We start from the raw sequence: 20,743 nt of genomic DNA on the forward strand, positions 1-20,743 counted from the left end.
TTCTTGGATCGAAGCGTAAATTTGTTTATTCGGTTTGTATTGTTAAAATCCTATCAACAGCTTTTGTATTTTAAGGAGAGTATAAGATAAATTGCTGTAGTGTATGTGTGTGAGTTTTGAGAGGTTACGGTACGTAAATGTTGTGTTATAGCGCAATACTAGTGTTTCTTGATCCAACAGGACATTATGTTGGAAACGGACGAACCAGTCGCCCCACTCTCAAAAGGATTAGCGCTAAGCAGGAGTATCACCTACCATTTTTGTGTTCTCTGTTATGTCTCGGCAGGGGACAGAACCAAACCTTCCTCGTAAGGAGGAATGCCCAACTAATGGCGAAATCCGTGGCAGTGTCAAGGAAGACATTTGAAAGAAGTCAGTAGAATGGAAAGGACAGAAAATAAGATCCTTAATTTAAACGCCTTTACTTTCATGCAGTTGGGGCAGCAGGTACATTAACAACTCTTACACTCTACCTGCAGGACAAAGAAAGAAGAAGAAAACACTTTCTCGCCTTTATGATCATTTAATGGTATTTACTTGTAGATTTATGGACGCAGGCGTAAAGCCTTTATATCCATATCTGTCAAATACAGCAGGTAAAATACTTCCGCCCTATCTTCATGGCAGGTGTACCTGTCTGCCATGTAAAGCATACTTTTGGTAGTTGTATTAAGTAGACAAGGGACCAGTATGATAATTTATCCAGTATCCCTCTAAAGCGTTACATTTACGTGTCCATCGGTACTAGATGGATTAAAAAAGACACATTTTCCAAAAACGAGTAAGATACAGTAGGGTTAAAATGAATAAAATCGCATCCATACAGCCGTTTCGTCCTTCCAGGATTCGTTAGTGATGATAATGTCCTAAAGTTATGGTAGAAGGCGACCAAAAACCTCGAAATAGGTAAAATAAAATGTCAAAATCTAGTTGGGGTTTCCAAATGACACACAGAACCTAAGAAAGATTTTATATTACATTAACATAGGGCTATCGTCGTATACCCACAGTTGAATGCACTACACTTATCACCCGTTGGTCAACTCCGTGAAAAATCCTCGTTCCAGTGACGTCACTCTATTAATAGAAACCAATCATCATAACCCTTTCATAATAAGAACTCTTCAGTTTAGAGGGAAACATATTTAAAAAAAAAAAAAAAATACATGTAAAAATATGGCTGCGCTCAATAATGCGTGCCGATTACATGTATGTGATAAGCATGCAATGGGCAAGAAGTCCTTCATGCCTTTAGTAAAACCTAGTACGAATATGTTTTTGAATGAAGGAACAGCCCAGGTGTGTAGCATGTAATTTGTGCGTCAAAAAGCTCAACAGAGTATTGGAATTTAACAACGATCTGACGATATGCGCATAGGCTTAAATTCGTGGTAACTGGTTTTTTCATCACATAGGCTTGTTTTAATTGATAGGGAGACAAAAGGGTGTCAATGATATGGATTTAACCCTTTGATGCAAAAATTCTTAAACACATTTTTCGCCACCTCTGTTGATATGCAGCTTATATAAAGCGTCTGTTACCTTCAATTTGATTGACTGAAATTCCTATAGGATAATGTGACGGAACCAATCAAACAGCCTCTATTGCAAGGAGAAATTTTCACTGATTTAGCCCACGAGTGCTACATATTTTACTGGTATTAAAAATGACAAAAGGGATTAGTCAGTAATTTTCCAAATTATAAACTTCTCCCAAAATGCAAATATATATTACGTAACATTAGTTACATAATACCATTGAAGAATAAAAAACTATACATTATATCAAGACTGTTATATATAGATATTTTGCCTCACAAGTTGTAGATGACTGACTCATAATTCATATATACATAGATACAGGTACATAGATAGAGGAGGGGAGGTATTAGGATTGTTGTGTATAGACATATACTTTTTAACATTACTTTTAAGAAAGCTTCAGGAAGGAGAATTTTACAGTGTTGTCTAAATCATTTAAGACTTTTGTTGTAGAAGGGAAAAAAAGAAAGATTGACCTTTTGTTGCAGTTGAAATAATTGTTTTTGTTATTGTTTTGTTGAACAAAAGTTGCCGTACACTTCACATGCCTGTTCCATCAGGGGTCGGATGTTAGTAAGATTAAGTTTCTCCAAATTATGTCTTTTTGAAATAAGTTTAAGTTTACGAAGGGTTGCTATATATTCAGTTACTTTACTGACACTATACTCTATATGTGCCTTCCATTTGCAGTCATCAGTAAGAATAACCCCTAGGTTTTTATACTGATAAGTAATTTTGATTGGAATGTTACCAAAAGTAAGGAATGGCATGAAAGGAAGTTGTCGATTTGAAATGAATAAGGCCTTTACAAAATTGCTCTACTAAGACAGGAGTTATCGACCGCTGACTAAGGTGGACGGTGGATATCAGCTCTGAAGAATTCATATAGGCCTAAAGGGTGCAGGTTTGATCAAAACTGGTACAGGTGTTCAATAAGGTGATTTTGAATATTTCTGGTATCGGTATTGCCCAACTTGAAGCTGAATAATATGAATTCCGGCGAGGAAAATCCTACAGGTATGAACAGTATATGCAGCATAATGGCTATCGAGAACAGGTAATCTCCGCAGTACAGGTAAGGCACAGGTAGGTCACCAGGTGCAAAAGGCTACCTATGCGGATGTATTGTCCAGTACACATGAGTATCACGTCACAAACGGCGCGTGTATAAACAAAAACACCGATGAGCAGAATTCATATCCAGCTGGATATGGTACAGCAAAACCAGTATTTTTGAAAGAAAATGAAGTTTTCGGACAAAACACCATTGATAAGCAATATTTGAATCACACGGAAATTTATTTAAGTCTGGGAAATATCATTCCCACAGAACATCTTAGCGGTATACAAAGAACCGGTAACGTGTGGCGAATATACGCCGACAACGTTACAGACCGATTAACACTTTTAACCAGAGGGATAAACATAAGGGGAAAACAAGTTTCCCTTGTACCTGAAAACCCTAGAAAACCCAAATATGACCCTGAAATGACAACAAGGTTAAAAATATCAAACATACCGCTGTCAGCGGATGACGGAGTGATAACGAGAGCATTGGAACGGGGAGGATGTGACGTACTAGACATGTACAGGGAGAAACTGAGGGTGAACAATAAATTAACCAACTGCGACAATGGAGATAGGTTGTTTTTGTAAAAAAAAAATGAAAAAAGATTTCCCAAAATCCATGCAAATGGGAAAATATTATGGCAACGTATGGTACTACGGACAGCCAAGACATGATACTCGAAAATGTACAAAGTGTTTAGAAGAAGGCCACGCATACACACAATGTGAAAATGATTGGAAATGCCTGGCTTGTAACGAAAGCGGACACAGGAAAACAGAGTGTCAAATGAAAGAAGAAAATGATGTAAACAACGAGGAAACCAACATAGAAAACATAGAGGAAGACGAGGAGAAAGAAACAACGACAGAAAAGAACACAAGCCAAGATAGAAAAAAGAATCCAACAACGAAAGATGACAAAGGAGAGGCGGCACGAACACAAAGGACAATGGAAATGTTTGTGAATAAGCCTCGGCAAGAATTTGGAACACCAGTTGAAGGGAAAAAAAGAAGCGATTCAAAGAGTCGTACTCCGCCTTCGCCAGTGGAGACCTCCGCCTTCGCCAGTGGAGACCGAACCTAAGAAAAAGAAAAAAGAACAAAAAATTAAATCGAAATGAAAGTGTTACATTTAACTTCTCTGAATGCCCAAGGGCTAAGAGACAAATGTAAAAGACTAAGATTATATGAATGGATAAAACAACAAAAAGCAGATATTTGTTTATTGAACGAAACACATATAACAGATGAAATAATAGATATCATAAACGAGGAACTGAAAGTAAAAGACTTTGGTACAGTTTATCATAGCTATGGTACAAATCTGAGGGTATCGATATTAGTTAAAACAAATGTTGACACAAATATAAAAGATATATATATAAATATGATGATGGAAGACAGATAGTAATGAATGTAGAAATATGTAACGACAAGTTAACGTTGGTTGCTTTATATGCGCCTAATATCCAAACGGAGAGAAACGCATTCTTTAAAAAGTGTCTAAAAAGAATACAAAACCATGCAACGGGTAAAATAATACTAGGGGAAGACTTCAACGAAACACTTAAAAGTCAGGATAGAAAACCAATTAGAAAAACAAAAAACTCAAATATATCTTTCGGGTTAAAGCAATTGATACATTCGCTGGGCCTAATATATGGAGAGTTAAAATTAAAGAAAAAATACAATACACATGGCGTAGAAATAGAAATGGTGAAGCCAGTAGAATTGACTATTTCTTAATAAATAAAGATTTAACTAATTTAATGAGGTCGGCTGATATCAGACCGGCAAAAATTAGAAGTTCCGATCATCAAGCAATATCAATAAAAATTTATCAAAATGACAATAAAGGTCCAGGTATATGGAAAATAAATAATGCGATGATGGACGACAAGCAATACATAGATATAATTAAAACATGCATAAATGATACAGTGAGATATGGTAATGAACATCACCTAAACAAAAGGGAAATATGGGATTGTTGTAAATTGACAATCAAACAAGTAACAATAAAATACTGTAAAGAAAAAGTAAAATTAAAGAAATTGGAATTACAATTATCTGAAAAAAAGTTACGTGCATTAAACGAAAAGAATACGCTAAGTGAAAGGGAAAAGGCTGAAGCTGAAAGATTAGAAAGACAGGTAGAAGATTGGTACGATGAAAAATCAAAGGGAGCTCAAATCAGGTCGCAAATAAACTGGATAGAAAAAAAGGAGAAAAAAGCAACAAATATTTTTTTTGCGTTGGAAAAAAATAGGCAATCAAAAAAGATCATCAATGAAGTAGAAAATGAGAAAGGAAAAATCGTTAGAGAAAATGAACAAATCCTGTCTGTGATGAGGGACTTTTATAAAAAAATATATACTACTACAAATCCGGATAAAAAACATATTCAAGATTATTTAGAAAACATAGAAGGTTTAACAACTTTAAACCAAAATGATAGTAATAGTTGCGAAGGCTTATTTACACTAAAAGAATGTACAGAGGCTTTAAAAAAGATGAAGAAAAACAAAAGTCCGAGTACAGATGGACTTTCAGTAGAATTTTATGATAAATTATGGCCAGAGATAGGAAACATAGCTGTGGAATCATTAAATGAGGCATATCATTATGGGGAGCTCAGTGAAACGCAAAAAAAAATGGATTGGTATCGTTAATTTATAAGAAAAATGAAATATACAAATTAGAAAATTGGAGACCGATAACGCTTTTGAACATCGACTACAAAATATCAGCGCATGCATTAGCAAATAGATTAAAAAAAGTTATGCATAAAATAATACACACTGACCAAAACGGTTATATTAAAAATAGATTTATAGGATTTAATATTAGACAAATACAAGACATTATTGATTATTCAGAAAAATTTAATATAGATGCATGTATTTTATTTCTTGACTTCAAAAAAGCGTTTGATTCGATAGAATGGGAATTTATGTACGCGTGTTGAGAGAAGTTTGACTTTGGGGAATTATTTATTCATTGGATAACAACACTTTATAAAAATATTAGGGGAATGGTTAAAAATAACAAGTGGTTAACAGGGGACTATGGATTTCAAGGGTAATAAGACAAGGATGTCCACTTTCTTGCTTAATTTTTGTTATTGCGATTGAGATGTTAGCTATAAAAATAAGGAGTGAGCCAAATATTTCAGAATTTAAACTTAAAAGAAGGCACGTGAAGATAGCACAATTAGCGGACGACACAACATTATTTTTGAAATATGGTGACATTGAAAATGCAATAAAAGTTGTAAAAGAATTCGGGAAGTTATCAGGGCTAGTACTAAATGAGGGTAAAACAGAGGGTCTATTATTAGGACCTAACAAGCGGAGAAATAATTTGTATAGTGGTATTAATTGGCGAGCAGAAGTAAAATCTCTTGGGATTTATTTCGGAACTAATAAGAAAGTATGTAGTAACTTGAATTGGCAAAACAAAAAAACAACGGTAGATGAAATGTTATTATAGAGGTATTTTAGATTCATGGATTAGCATTAATGGGGGGTATAGAAAAAAAAAGTTCGAACTTTGCAAATATCCAACAGGAGGTTATATGGGGAAATAGAAATATTAAAATTAAAGGGAAATGTCTATTGATAAATAATTTCATTGAAAGCGGGCTGATATTTATAGATGATATACTAAATGAAAATAATGAAATAGATGAAATAAATATACTACATAAATTGAAAAATAAACGAAACTGGATTAGTGAAATAACGCAATTGAAAAAAAGCTATACCATTCGAATGAATGGAAGCGGACAATAAAGTCACAGATATCAAAACATACAAAAGTTAAAACAACAGCGCGGATTCAAATTTATGATAAAAGAAACTCAAAATATGTTGCAGTTGAACAACTTACAAATGAGAGTGTATATGACATACTTGTTTCTCACAAATTTGAGCAAACACATTGTAGGCAATTGTGGAGAAATACTTTTGATATAATACATACACAAACTTACATTGATCTTATGATTTTTATATTTAAATGTTTAGCAGACAACAAACAAAACATGTTCAGATGGAAACTATTCCATAATATTGTCCCGGCAAAATGGCATCTTTATAAATGGAAAATAGAAGAAGACGATATGTGTAATGTATGTAAAATACAAGAAAATTATTTACACTATTTCATAGAATGCAAATACCTGAATGAATTTTGGCAGCAAATTGAACATTTATTCCAAGGTTATGGATATACAATAAATCCTAGAAAATTACATTACCTTATCATAGGGTACAAAAATCAGCATACTAACTGTAAATAATTGAATATAATTTTTACACTAATAGGTTTTACAATATTCAAAGCTTATCATCGAAGTGATCAAAAAAAGAAATCAATCAATATTTTAAGAATTTTCAAAGAAGAATTATTATTAGTTGGTCAGACAACAATTATAAAAAAGAGGGGAATAATTAAATATTTTATTGACAATATAAAGGTCAATTAAATTAATGAACATATTTGACGATTACGAGTCAAACATTTAACAATACTGCTCAATGATATCGATTGCTCGGAGTATGTGGTAAGAGTTGATACGACCAACACGGAGACTGAGCTATTGATATGATTGACCAGTCTATCAGGTATATATATATATATAAATAATCTTTGTTTGTTTTAAAAAAGACACAACCTTACAAATATAAATACATATATATATGTATATATATATTTTAAGTCCGCCTCTTGAGAAACTGTTGATGTAATCAAAGGTAATCCATGCTGGTAGGGGGCTCCCCAACCGCTGGAAAAATCTTTGTTCGCCTTTCCTATTTTTTGTTTGTGTTTCTAGATTACATTATTATAAAAATTATTACTAACAAAATTATCAAAATTAACAACACGTAAATTCAACTGAGTGAGTGTGAAAGGGAACGCATGAAGATGTCCTGAAAGGGAGAAAAGAAAGTGCCACGTTCTTGTTGTTTATATATATATAACATAAATAATGAACTAGTGTGTATGAAAGAGAGCGGCAGAGTATACTTGTTTTGAGTGCAAATTAAATCAAGAAATATTAAAAGAAAAAAAAATGATGAATGAAAAAAAAAAAATAATAATAATAATAATTGTACGATGATGAAATGGCTCGGTGCTCTTAATAGCACCAGATACTTCGATGTCAGATGAAAAATATAGCATGTATGCAGTTACAGAACATTTTAGGCAATTAACGTCACCAACTAATAAATACTAACACGCACCATGCAAAGTTTATCTATGAAACATTAGTATTATTAATTATGAATGTTGTATTGATGGCGTTACAAAAGATGTGACTATATGAGCCAACTCTGAGTACAAAACAAAAACAAAAAAAATAAAATTCCACTTAGAAAATTTCAACTGCCTGAGTTTTTTTGTCCAAAATATGGTTAAAAACAAAATCACAATTTTTCTACATTACTTTCCCATAATATCACTCCCAGACATCCAATGAATGTACAAACTAAATTGGAAGAATGTAAAGTTACTTATAAACTTTTCGAAAACTGTAATTCAAAGTGAGTTTTGATGCCAAACAGTTAAGTCAACGTCATGATTAAATGGAATAAAAAACAAAACATTTCAGCATTATTTTGCAATAACAAATTATTCTTAGACCTAACAAATGCATAAACTACATGTCAATTTGAATGGTATCGAGTATATACAACAAGAAGGAGCGTAAATACGATGGCGAAGGAGCGTAAATACGAAGTTCCATCGCTCCTTCGCCAGCGTGTTTCTCTCTTTCGCTTCTTCGCTCTTGCGCTTTTACGATTTTTTGCTCATTCGCCATCATATTTTCGCTCCTTTGCGTATAGGTCGAAGGAGCGATATTGGACATTTGGCCCTTACGGAACACCATAACATCAACTGCATGGTATCTGAGCAGCTATTAGAATTGGGACCAGGGTTATAATTAGGTTGTATGTCACCTGCTATTGATAAAATAATTAAAACTGCATTGAACGGATCATGGATGTAGTGGGTCAACTGCAGTAACAAAAAGTAGATCTGATGGAGACACTTGGGATTGGAGAAAACTTTTGGAAATATTTGATGCAGTTTCTTCTAAAAATAAAAGTGACCGCAAAACACCCCAATTTACAATAGAAACATCCTATGGCAGCCCTCCAGGCAAATATGTCGTTCCCCATGATGGAGGATAAAAAGCTGATAATACATGGAGGTCTACCAATAGAAACTAAGTGTAGTGTAGCTTAGTGCAATCAACTGTGGGTATCCGACGATACACTTATGCTGGTAGATCTAATTATCACACGATACTTAGTGAAATTAGTAATTTAGAGATCAACACCTTTTAAAACAAAATATTTACATTTTGCGCCGCAGTCACCCATTACCCCGGTGCTTATCTGGGCTGCATTAATGAGTACATGTAAGCAGTCTAGATCTCATGACGTGATTAATACGTCATTTTGATCAATGTCGCGGAAACGCTTCGTGATGCACTACCTATGAATCAAACGCAGCAAGGATTATAATCAAGAACAACTGCCGTAATGTGACATTTTGGCTCTGTATGTTGATCATCGTCACCGCAAGGCTTTGCACTGTGTATCAGTTTTTTGGCGAATCAATTACAGAAATGAATTTAATTTAATGACGTTATTCTTTCAAATGAACTTAAGCCCCAGTCACACATAACGGCGAATCAAGGCGACTCATTTGCGATCAATTTTGACAGCGAACTCTTGCGAATTTTTAAATTAAAATATCGTTTGCAACCTCTTTGAGAATTATTAGCAACACTTTGACGACAAATAGACGAACTTCTTACGAAAAAACAATTTTACACCAGGAATATTTTGCGAACATGGCGATCTTTTGCGAAAGATTGCGATTGTAAGCGACCCTATTAGCGACACGGGCGCGACTTTTTTACGACACATTTACAACTAAACGCGACAGCGAGTAAGATCACTTACAACCGTTTGAGACAGATTGCGACATGTTAACAATTAATTACAACAATTAGCGATTATGATGAGATTGATTGCGAATGATTACGAATGTCATGAGATTTTCGTATAAATACAGATGTAGTTTTGCAATTATCATTCAGTCAGCTTTATTCTGAAGCAAAGGACAATATGTTACTGGCTCCAAGGAGACTCAGAGAGTTGCAACAGCTTCTCTTAGCTGACCAAGATATGCTACGGGATGACCTTGAAGTAGCAAACGAGATCATAGACTACAGGAGAGAAAGAAAAGAAAGAATGCAGAGAAGATGGTGGGTCAGATCGTGGTTAATACAGATACCTCTGTATGGCCAATATGAACGTTTAATGCGGCAGTTAAGAGCGGAAGACATAGCATCGTTCAAGAATTTTGTAAGGGTGGACCCAGTCGTTGACAGTCGTAATTATAACGCAAAGGAGTCCCAAACGGTCGCTAATGTAATCGTTATTATTCGCCAAAAGGTCGTATGTGTTTGTAAATGTCCAAGTCTGTATCGACATATGTCTCAAACATGTCGTATATTGTCGCTAACAATTTGCAAGTCGTTCGTACTTGGTTCGTTAACAATTCGTAAATCTGTTGTAAATGATCGCCAAAGAGAATACTTTGCGAATCGCTAAGACAAGTTACAACTCTTTTTTAATTACATACGACAGAGTGGAGAATCGTTAGAGAACACTTTACGACAAAAATTATTTAACGAATTTTTTTGGCAGTCAAAAAAATTCGCAAAGCCTGGCGATCATTGAGCGAACCTTGGAGAATGTTTTAAGACAAAAATACGACATTCCGAGACAACTTCGCGATCGACTGCGCATCGTAGTTCGTAAAACATTCGCCAAAGGTCGCGCCCATGTGTGACTGGGGCTTTACAGGGACATGGATGAAAGATTGGATTAAACAAATGTAAATATAACAATCAAGATTAGATTGTATTTAACGGGCGCCATTGTATTTATATCTCACCAAGATTGCATTTTATTGACAATGAATACAAGCTAACAAACGTTTAATTGTTAATTAAGAGTTAGTTACACTAGAGGAAATAAATTATACGGCACCATTCAGCTGTTTCTCCATTCTAGGACTCGTCAGTAAGGCTGACAGGTTTAAAATGTTGATGATGGGAGGCGACCAAAATAACTCGAAATCTATCAAAAGAAATGCCATGATTTATATGGGAAGGTGCAAAAGACGAATTAGTCATTAAATTTGATAATGTAAATTCGTCAAACGATATCCTACTGGTATTATTAACATTATATCACATACCAATACATTTTTTTTATTTATATATTGGCTACATGCTACACACATGTTTGTTATAAAGGTATGCATTTTTGAATTTGTAGTGTAGATAAGATATACGATTATCAATCCCCCACCACACTTTCTGGGTCTCTCGTACGTCTACTATAAGTGTTCACTGTATTGATGTCGTTCGAATATTCTTCAGCAGCCGTTATTGTATCTATATTGAAATACATAACCTTGTCTCTACCATGTTTTATTTCAGTGTTATCCGTTTTCAATCCGTTTGTCTATTCGTCGTGCCCGGTGTTAATCCTGCAAGCATCCTGTGTTTGTCCGTTATGTGTCCGTTATGTGTTCGTTATATGTGTCCGCTGAAGGTCCGGTTTATGCGTGGCGTATGCGTTCAAGTTCCATCAACGGACTGGGTAACGCATGCCCCCCGTACACCTACCGCATATAAACGAACAATGACAGGATATATACAGGACAAAACGGACATGCACAGGACAGCCAACAAATATTCTTATCCGTTACTGCCCGTTTCAAGTTTTGTGCATGCACAAAACTTTCCAACGGATACATCACCTGACATGAAACGAATGAACCGAACATAAAACGGACATAAAACGGATATTGACGAACATCACCGGATATCAAAAAATGTTATCTGTTTCACGTCCGGTGGCCCAATCCGGTTACCTTTAAACATGGTTTTACATTATTTTGATATCTCCCGAAAACGCATTTTTTTGGGACCTGAACTTATCTTTTGTCGTAGTTGAAATAAATGTTTTAGGACGAAACGGCCGATTGTCACAACGGAAATGATTCCTTTGGCACGAACTGGTTATATGACGATACGTAGATAATTAGTTTGTAAGACATTGTGTATCGACTTACTGTATCACTATGACACACCCTTCTTTAATTTCTAGTGATTATTGTGAAGATGTTTGATGGGATCAACGCAGGCTATACATTTCAATAAACAGGATTACGGAGTGGTGATAAAAATCAAAGTAAGGGGGTACACATGTAAATCCTAATTGTATTGAGATGTCGCTTGAGACAATCATTTTGTCTAAAATTGCGTAGATTTCGTGGTGTAGGTGTGAGATCAAGGAAATCACTGGAGAAATACATTTGTACACCCGATATATAAAGATAGTGTGGCTCCCACTTACTGTACGCGATATTGTACTGACACCTGTATGCAGTAATAAACACTTGTCGTTACCTACTTGTGAAATCGTTTTTAATCAAATCATGTTTTTTTCTAAGTTCTAAATTTTCTACCAATGGTATGATATTGTAAAGACAGCTGTGTACTGTAATAACTACGTATCGTTACCTCCTGTAAGAGAGGTGTTTCTCTCATATCTCGCCATGTTGGATAGAGTTTGCCCATGTAAGATAGCTATGTAAGATAAATCTATCTTACATAGCATTTCACGCGCGCGGATTAATCTGCGTTCAAGGGGGACAACTCTCACAACGTCGTCTGCTTGTGTTCACATCCGACAGTCCTTATCGTCGGTGTCGGTTTTGAAACGTTGGACTTAACTATAAAAATACATACATTCTTAGATAAATATATATCATATCAGCAGTAAATCAATAGGGCTACACGGTTAAACGATTAGACATTTCATCTGAGCGAACATATAACTCCGTTACTGTAACAAACAGTTAGACTACGCCTAACGTTACAGGCCTGTTGTAACAGTTACAGTACAATACAGACTTGCCTACCCGACAGATTTGTCATTTGTCATTAAAAACATGTAAACACACACAATCACCTGGCAATGACAGGAAGTAAAATAAAAGCCATACATAAAAAAATATAAAAAAGAAAATGTCAATCGTCACAACCTATGAAATGGTTCCGTTTGCGTCAGCAGGGGGCCCTGGAATTTGTTTACTCTACGGTACTGTCAGTAACTGTTAGGCCTACTCAGTAACCTGTGTATTTGGAAGTTGGGAATTGGCTCTTAAATGAACGAACATTCGGTAAAAATGACACCCCTCGATGTTCATATAAAAAATATTTATTTCAATTGTAACTCAGAGTCTATATTTGTGTAGAGTAACCATGAAAACTAACTGCCATCCTAGCCTTTCAATATGATCATCGTTAGCCTATCGACTGACCTACCTTCGTCATTCCATCAAGACAACCGGTTAAACACATATAATCCTATGTCACAGAAAAGATCGAATACTCGTATAGAGTCACTGTTCGCTGGTTCACACACGAAGTTGCCAAAATCACAGTGAATTTAAAATTACCAGCCACGAAACATCGCCGCGTCATGGCGATCGAGATCGACATCACTCTCATTGAACTATGAATGGAATTCCAATGACAGTCGTGACGTCATGCAGTGACGTAGTATTTTATAAAAAAAATTTGACTTGACATTTAAAAGTACAGTGTGTTCTGTGAAATGATTAAATATGTCGAGGTGCAAATCAAATTATATGTGAAGTTGGGAAACTCATTTCAGCGTTGGCTTTCAGTATTGTTGATAGAACTTCTTTTTCTCGGATGTTGACAATTTGATCACGGCCACGTAAAAGTCGGTCAAGTTACGGTAATTTTTATCGGCGAATTGTTCATTCGTTCATCACTTAACCACAAAATGAATGAAATTTGTGTGCAAACATTGTTTGCCAAAAATAGGGTATGATCTTTCAGAATATCACAAGTATATTTAGTAAAAACGTCAAATAAAGAAATTAAAAAATTGAAGAAAATGGATGGCTGAGGGACACTTTCGATAGAAATTCGGTAATGATATGAGAGAAAAAGACTCTTTCATTATGTGTGTATGTAGGATAGGGATATTCCACCCTCGGGATCACAAAATGTGGTAAAACCCTCGGCAAGCCTCGGGTTTCACCACATTTTGTGACCCCTCGGGTGGAATGTCCCTATCCTACATATACACATATGAAAGAGTCTTATAGACTCCAATATCCCTGTATTCTGTATTACAGCTGTGTACTGTAATAACTACGTATCGTTACCTCCTGTAAGAGAGGTGTGACTCCAATATCCCTGTATTCTGTATTACAGCTGTGTACTGTAATAACTACGTATCGTTACCTCCTGTAAGACAGGTGTGACTCCAATATCCCTGTATTCTGTATTACAGCTGTGTACTGTAATAACTACGTATCGTTACCTCCTGTAAGAGAGGTGTGACTCCAATATCCCTGTACTCTGTATTACAGCTATGTACTGTAATAACTACGTATCGTTACCTCCTGTAAGAGAGGTGCGGCTCCAATATCCCTGTACTCTGTATTACAGCTGTGTACTGTAATAACTACGTATCGTTACCTCCTGTAAGACAGGTGTGACTCCAATATCCCTGTACTCTGTATTACAGCTATGTACTGTAATAACTACGTATCGTTACCTCCTGTAAGAGAGGTGTGACTCCAATATCCCTGTATTCTGTATTACAGCTGTGTACTGTAATAACTACGTATCGTTACCTCCTGTAAGAGAGGTGCGGCTCCAATATCCCTGTATTCTGTATTACAGCTGTGTACTGTAATAACTACGTATCGTTACCTCCTGTAAGAGAGGTGCGGCCCCAATATCCCTGTATTCTGTATTACAGTTGTACTGTAATAACTACGTATCGTTACCTCCTGTAAGAAAGGTGCGGCTCCAATATCCCTGTACTCTGTATTACAGCTGTGTGCTGTAATAACTACGTATCGTTACCTCCTGTAAGAGAGGTGTGACTCCAATATCCCTGTATTCTGTATTACAGCTGTGTACTGTAATAACTACGTATGTTACCTCCTGTAAGAGAGGTGCGGCCCCAATATCCCTGTATTCTGTATTACAGCTGTGTACTATAATAACTACGTATCGTTACCTCCTGTAAGAGAGGTGCGGCCCCAATATCCCTGTATTCTGTATTACAGCTGTGTACTGTAATAACTACGTATCGTTACCTCCTGTAAGAGAGGTGCGTGACCCAATATCCCTGTATTCTGTATTACAGCTATGTACTGTAATAACTACGTATCGTTACCTCCTGTAAGACAGGTGCGGCCCCAATATCCCTGTATTCTGTATTACAGCTGTGTACTGTAATAACTACGTATCGTTACCTCCTGTAAGAGAGGTGCGGCTCCAATATCCCTGTATTCTGTATTACAGCTGTGTACTGTAATAACTACGTATCGTTACCTCCTGTAAGAGAGGTGCGGCTCCAATATCCCTGTACTCTGTATTACAGCTGTGTACTGTAATAACTACGTATCGTTACCTCCTGTAAGAGAGGTGCGGCCCCAATATCCCTGTATTCTGTATTACAGCTGTGTACTGTAATAACTACGTATCGTTACCTCCTGTAAGAGAGGTGTGACTCCAATATCCCTGTATTCTGTATTACAGCTGTGTACTGTAATAACTACGTATCGTTACCTCCTGTAAGAGAGGTGCGGCTCCAATATCCCTGTATTCTGTATTACAGCTGTGTACTGTAATAACTACGTATCGTTACCTCCTGTAAGAGAGGTGCGGACTCCAATATCCCTGTATTCTGTATTACAGCTGTGTACTGTAACAACTACGTATCGTTACCTCCTGTAAGACAGGTGTGCCTCCAATATCCCTGTATTCTGTATTACAGCTGTGTACTGTAACAACTACGTATCGTTACCTCCTGTAAGAGAGGTGCGGCCCCAATATCCCTGTATTCTGTATTACAGCTGTGTACTGTAATAACTACGTATCGTTACCTCCTGTAAGAGAGGTGTGACTCCAATATCTCTGTATTACAGCTGTGTACTGTTATAACTACGTATCGTTACCTCCTGTAAGAGAGGTGCGGCTCCAATATCCCTGTACTCTGTATTACACGTATCTATCTTGATATTGGTGTCAAATACTACTGATGTGTATTTCCCTCTGTCTGATAGGATAGACCGTGGCCTTGAGAATGAGTAATGAGAACAAAACACATTAAATTTGACTGGGATGACGTTTAAGCACTCGTATTACTAGTTTATATCCGAGCTGTTACCTGGTACTTTCTGCTAGTACCATATCGTGACTTTGAGATACAGTAACGGTAGATACTTACGTCTTAATGACCGACTAAGGGACTGGGCCGAGTTTTCAAGCTCATAAAACTGATGGAATTAAAAATAATAATAATAATACTCCCCACTGCGTTTATACATCATGTCCGTTATCAATGATTTGATAGATTTAGGGGGTCATCTATATAGGGAAATATAGTTTACTTAAAAAAACAAATAATTCACAACACAAAGCTAGTCATATGATATTACAAATGCTTTGTTGTGGTAAACAGGTAACAATAATTGTAAGTCAAAAAATAACCAAACCCCAAAAAAGACATGTCACTATGGTCACAAGTGTCTATAGTAAAAAAAATAGGGACATTTCTTTGACCGCATATAGTTTATGTAGGCATTGAAATGTTACCAAATGGTAGTATACAGTCGATATGAATACAATTTGGATGACAGATACATAGAATGTCGACATGGAATATTTATCCCTTATCCAAATTGTATTCATATCGACTGTATACTACCATTTGGAAACAGAGCAACGCTTATACTCATGAATATGTTTTTTACTGTAGCTTATAACGCGTTTCAATTTGCCGCTTACCCTTTCACTGACGTCATCACGTTCAAATACCGGAACAGAAGGGATAATATAGTTCCTCATGTCGTTATTAATAGCAAATAAATAAAATGGTTTTTACACAAATTTGGCTTTATTTGATAGTTTATATACGTGTGTAGATATCGTCAAATTGTTTACAATCGCAAAATTTCTTATTTTAAAAATCAAAGCCGTTTTTCTGCGCAATGATATACGGTTATCATTTAGAAGTGATGTGGCGTTGAACGGGTATTGCACTGGATTGACTCGATTCCTCGGAAACACTATATATGTTTCTATCGACTGGTTTATGTTATTTTCAGAAGAATGTCAGCTCTTAAATTCTAAATGAAAGTCGTTTAATAGGTGAAAATGATTCCAAGGACATTTCGTTCGAAACAGATTCCAGTCTAACCAGTCACACCAGTGTCGCTAGGCCCTAACATAGCAGACGACGTTCAGTTCCACAGGGGCTTGTTTTTGGAGTAATTAAGATAGGCCTTTGACATCACTGAATAACCAGAAATCAAACATCCAGCATACATACACAACCAGAAGCGATGTCGATACTCCGAAGATGTTAGTTGTGTCGATATACCTTGGAGTATGATGTAACTTATTTTAATAGCATCTCACTAATTGTAATTTAACTCGATTTTCATGATATATCGATTTCCAAAGTTATCCATAGGGATGGATTGAACGACACACATACTTAACCTAAAGATTCTAAGTTGTGCCTAGTCCTCAATGATTTTCCAAGTTTTCCAAGCTGAAGTCGGCCACAAAGAATCTATTTGTAATGTGCATGTTCATATATGGATTGAATAGATTTTTTTTTAATTTTCATTGCGGCTATGAATACCAGTAGCTAGCTATATATCCCGTGGCGCGCGGTAGCGCGCCTCAGAGGATATGTAGCTAGCTACTGGTATTCATAGCCGCAATGAAAATTAAAAAAATCTATTCAATTCATATATTTACATAACCTTGATTTAAAAAATGTACATCGAGAAAACGAGAAATTTTATTAAAAAGAAAAATGTGTCGTGTATACGACGAAACGCCAAATTATTAGAACAGCCGGGAGATCCCGTCTATGTACCACGCCATTGATCAGGTGATTTGCACGAGAGACAATGTTTTCATACGGTTTTCATAGTGTATTCATGGTCATATGTTTGTTGTTTTCACTTGGTATGTTCATATCAGCGAACCACATTAGGAATGTAAATATATAGAAATACAATACAAGTTAAACATATAATTAATATCTATCATATTGGCCAGAGGAATTATAATGCTGAGTTTACCCACGGTCACGACGACTTAGTGCGATCTTCACGATTTTGGTGAAGCACGGTGGGTGTCTCGAATCGTGGCGATCATGAGAGAAAATCGTGATGGTTTTTGGGATCGTGACAGAAAGCTTGACCATCAATACAAAATCGTAGCGTAGTAGAGATTAAGCTTAACAGACCCAACACAGCGAAACAGACTCTGACGCTACAGCGTAGGCGATGTTGATGAAGTTGGAAACATGTATGTCTTTTCAATTCAACATTATTCTTTTATGTTTATATTCAGTATGCTTCAAAGCATTGGCGAAAGTTGTATTCATTTTTCATAACAACATTAGCCTCATCACAGTGTGTAGTAATATCGGGGACCGCTCTACCACGGGTGGAACTCACCACGGTCGCATTTTTCATCTTCACATGTCCTTTTAAATAAACACGTAATGTCCAAATAAATCCAATGTTATTACAGTCTCTGAATATCCGAAACATAAACATAATCACTCACTCCAAAATTCTCACAGAATAAGTGTTGTAGATTGAACTATATTTTGTTTGTTCCCGCGAAAACGGTTGTTCTTTCTCCACGTCACTCCCGGGTAAAACAAATGAAAAAATGCATCTTTTAAACGATTGGATGCTTAAACAGATAAAATAAAAAATAATCATAATGTAAATATAAAGATAAAATAAAATATAATCATAATGTAAATATAAAAAATGAAATTCATTTTTTTCAACAATAATGAGGTCATTACAACATATGCCATGAATCGCGTTAGCGTTCCATGGTAAATATGTCCAGAAAGAAATGTTGTTATGACCTCATGAATGTTGAACAAATGAATTTCATTCCTTATTCCTTACTCGGTTCACGGCATATGTCTAGAAGCCAATGTTGTTATGACCTTATGAATGTTGAAAAAATAAATGTCATTCCTTATTCCTAACGCGATTCATGGCATATGTCTAGAAGCCAATGTTGTTATGACCTCATGAATGTTGAAAAAAATAAACTTCATTCCTTATTCCTCAAGCGATTCATGGCATATGTCTAGAAGCCAATGTTGTTATGACCTCATGTATGTTGAAAAAATAAATTTCATTCCTTATTTCTAACGCGATTCACGGCATATGTCTAGAAGCCAATGTTGTTATGACCTCATGAATGTTGAAAAAAATAATTCCATTCCTTATTCCAAACGCGGTTCATGGCATATGTCTAGAAGCCAATGTTGTTATGACCTCATGAATGTTCAAAAAATAAATCTTACTCTATATTTCTAACGCGATTCATGGCATATATCCAGACGCCAATGTTGTTATGACCTCATGAATGTTTGAAAAAAATGAAATTCATTCCTTATTCCTAACGCGGTTAATGGCACATGTCCAGACGCCAATGCTATTATGACCTCGTGAATGTTGCAAAATAAACAAGTGACAAGATTAATACGAAATTGTCCACTGAACCATCAACAGGTGACAAGATTAATACAAAATGGGACAACTGAACCAACAACAGGTGACAAGATTAATACGAAATTGGACAACTGAACCAACAAGTGACAAGATTAATACGAAATGGGACCACTGAACCAACAACAGGTGACAAGATTAATACGAAATGGGACCACTAAACCAACAACAGGTGACAAGATTAATACGAAATCGGACCACCGGACCAACAAGTGACAAGATTAATACGAAATTGTCCACTGAACCATCAACAGGTGACAAGATTAATACAAAATGGGACAACTGAACCAACAACAGGTGACAAGATTAATACGAAATGGGACAACTGAACCAACAAGTGACAAGATTAATACGAAATGGGACAACTGAACCAACAACAGGTGACAACATTAATAGGAAATGGGACAACTGAACCAACAACATGTGACAAGATTAATACGAAACGGGACAACTGAACTAACAACAGGTGACAACATTAATAGGAAATGGGACAACTGAACCAACAACATGTGACAAGATTAATACGAAATGGGACAACTGAACCATTAACAGGTGACAAGATTAATACAAAATGGGACAACTGAACCAACAACAGGTGACAAGATTAATACGAAATTGGACAACTGAACCAACAAGTGACAAGATTAATACGAAATGGGACCACTGAACCAACAACAGGTGACAAGATTAATACGAAATGGGACCACTAAACCAACAACAGGTGACAAGATTAATACGAAATCGGACCACCGGACCAACAAGTGACAAGATTAATACGAAATTGTCCACTGAACCATCAACAGGTGACAAGATTAATAGGAAATGGGACAACTGAACCAACAACATGTGACAAGATTAATACGAAATGGGACAACTGAACCATTAACAGGTGACAAGATTAATACGAATGGGGACAACTGAACTAACAACAGGTGACAAGATTAATACGAAATGGGACTACTGAACCAATAACAGGTGACAAGATTAATACGAAATGGGACAACTGAACCAACAACATGTGACAAGATTAATACGAAATTGGACAACTGAACCAACAAGTGACAAGATTAATACGAAATGGGACAACTGAACCAACAACAGGTGACAACATTAATAGGAAATGGGACAACTGAACCAACAACAGGTGACAACATTAATAGGAAATGGGACAACTGAACCAACAACAGGTGACATGATTAATACGAAATTGGACAACTGAACCAACAAGTGACAAGATTAATACGAAATGGGACAACTGAACCAACAACAGGTGACAACATTAATAGGAAATGGGACAACTGAACCAACAACATGTGACAAGATTAATACGAAATGGGACAACTGAACCAACAATCGACAAGATTAATACGAAACGGGACAACTGAACCAACAAGTGACAAGATTAATACGAAATGGG

Source organism: Pecten maximus, chromosome 10 (assembly GCF_902652985.1).
Source record: "Pecten maximus chromosome 10, xPecMax1.1, whole genome shotgun sequence".
Lineage (NCBI taxonomy): Eukaryota > Metazoa > Mollusca > Bivalvia > Pectinida > Pectinidae > Pecten > Pecten maximus.